Source organism: Manis javanica, chromosome 12 (genome assembly GCF_040802235.1).
Source record: "Manis javanica isolate MJ-LG chromosome 12, MJ_LKY, whole genome shotgun sequence".
Classification (NCBI taxonomy): Eukaryota; Metazoa; Chordata; class Mammalia; order Pholidota; family Manidae; genus Manis; species Manis javanica.
The window spans coordinates 85,628,621-85,631,033 of record NC_133167.1 but is presented as its reverse complement, the minus strand read 5'-3'; the positions used below and the strand labels follow the sequence as shown (position 1 = coordinate 85,631,033).

The 2,413-nt window shown below is 48.6% G+C and overlaps 1 long non-coding RNA gene across 1 annotated transcript; it reads right to left on the bottom strand.

Annotated features, from left to right (window-relative positions):
* Window positions 1-314: 314 nt before the first annotated feature.
* On the bottom strand, window positions 315-2,064 carry LOC108403049 (uncharacterized). Its single transcript, XR_001854605.3, has 3 exons — window positions 1,882-2,064; window positions 1,032-1,186; window positions 315-410 (listed from the first exon to the last, which is right to left on the bottom strand). It is a non-coding gene; the product is annotated as an uncharacterized lncRNA (long non-coding RNA).
* Between the last annotated feature and the right edge of the window lie 349 nt (window positions 2,065-2,413).

The window sequence follows — 2,413 nt, the reverse complement described above, 5'->3', positions numbered from 1 at the left end:
GAATGGGGATCATGGGGCTCTGTGTTTTACAAAACACGGTCAGGAAATACTGAGGGTCCTCTTGCATTCACTAGGGGATCCCCTAGAGAAGGCTAAGGCCGCAGAGGAGGGATGCAGGGGGCCTTTTGAGAGCAGAGCGGCAGGTTCTGTCCAGGAGAGAAGTGAGGCAGAGGGCAGAAGCCAGACCCGGGGACACTGCGGGTACTCCGTGAAGCTTTAGCTTCACTTCATCATTTAAAACCTGGCGGTGAGGCACAACAAGGAGACTCGGAGGGCAGAGACGCAGAGAGATTGCCAGAGTTTATTGAGAAAAAGGAATCTGAGACTCGCCGATCTGTTGCATTCTCCTTGGCTGCTCCCTTTTTACTCCCATCTCCATCCTTTGCCTTTTCTATCTCTCTTTAGGCAACCTGGGTGGGTATGGGGGCAGATGAAGACCATTGAGAAAAAGGAAGGAAAGGAGGGAGGAAGGCCCTGCCTCCACTGACCCAAACGGGAATAAATCTGCGCAGTAGCTTTGCAACTGCCCAGTGGGGTGGCAAGCCTGATGCCCACCCCCCACAGGTCTGAATGTTAAGCTAGAACACTGTTGACCCCTTCTTGCCCACTGGTGAGTCCTGGTACACTGTACAGTAAAGGCAGTCCTGCACTGTAAAGGCCACATTTAGAGAGCACCTACTATGTGTCAGGCACCGTGTGCAAGGCTGTAGATGGATTGTTTTTTATAGCCTAACAACCCTATGCATCCCTTTTACAGTTGAGGAAATCAAGGCCCAAAGAAGCTGCTCAATTTGCCATGGTAACAAAAGAAAAAACTCATTTGCTGGGCAGACCAATGCTTACCTAGCCCGAGGGGGTCACTGGAAAGTCAGCAAAGCAAAAGGCTAAGGAGGTCTCTGGTTATTCTGTTTTTTTGATCCGGGCAAGAGAAAGTCTTACTTAGATCCTCCAACGGGCTTTAGAGTTTAAATAAAAAGCCACCTGAAGCAGAAACAGGAAGAGGAGGGCAGGGAGGAGGCTTGATCGCTCACCAGACTCAGGACAAAGCGCCTTCAGCCAGGGCCAGGGGCCACACAACCTGCGCTCTGGAGAGAACCGAGCGTGCATTCATTGTCCCGGTGTGTTCCCAGCAATTCCCTACCTGTCACCAACACTGTTCTTTGCTGCCACCAGCACATGATTTGATCTGGAAGAAAAGAAAGCGAGTGGAGTCTCTGTGGAAACAAACGTCATCAAATGTCCTGGCTCCCTTCCCGGAGCTCTGATAAAAACGCAGGAGGGAATAAGTCACAGCGCTGAGCCCACATCAGCCAGTCTTCCTGAGTGCCCGTTCAGTCACCAAGAGAGGGCTTGGGGGCTTCAGAGATCATGGCCAGGGTGCTGCCATGTACGGTGGCCCACCTGGTGGTGGTAGTGGGGAGCGACAGGCTTAGTGGCACACAGGGACATGAAGTATGAGCTGGGGACTGGTGGTCTTCCTGGATCGTTCTCTTCCTTTGCCGCGATATTCACCTTTTTGCCCTAATGAACTTTCTCCCTGATTGTTTTAATAATGTTTACCACATTTGAAACCTTGGTTTGGAGTCATAGTGAAGGACAGCTCTAATTTGGGCAACTAGAGACCTGAATTATCCTCTTGGGAAAGTGGAAGGCAGGGAGGGTGGCTGCTTCTTTATAGAGGTGAGGGAACACTGTAGCCAAACAGGAGTCTCTGGCAAAACGAAGCTGAAAGTGACATAAAAGTCCAAATCATTTCTCTAATCAGAACGCTGTCCCTTGCTCCTCTGCTCAGAACTTTGAAAGACAGGAGATGGAATTTTAAGTGGGTGGGAGTAGAAAGTATAGAAAAAGATTAAAATGAGAAATATACTTTAAACATACCCAGCAGAAAACACATTTGACTGGAAAGATCCTTTCCATCTCAATTTTGTGGCTTATTCATAACAGAGGTACCATGACTTCCCACAGTCTCTGCTCTGGCCTGTTGAATCTCCTTCAAAAGGCCTTCCATATTTTCACCAGTCCTCTTTCCGCATGAACTCAAGCACCAAACACCTCCAACAGGACCAGTCGAACTTGAGCAGAATGATCTGAAACCTAGTGGCACCCCTGAGGGACACTGACACTTGGGCCAGCAGGTGTCAGGTTTCAGTTCTGTTTTTTTTTTGGCTACCACCACCACACACACACACACACACACACACACACACACAGTCACAAGATCCCACAAGGCAGAACTTTTTTAGAAAAACTAACCCTGGTGTTGATTCAAACAGACTAGTAACAAGTTCTGCTCATACTGTTACAAACTTCTTCTTTCAGTAATTGACTGTTTTAAGGAAAGAGCAGTTTTAAATTCACTTCTGTAGACGTTGTTCATCCCGAGGTGAAGTTGTTGGCAACGGAGGTTCTG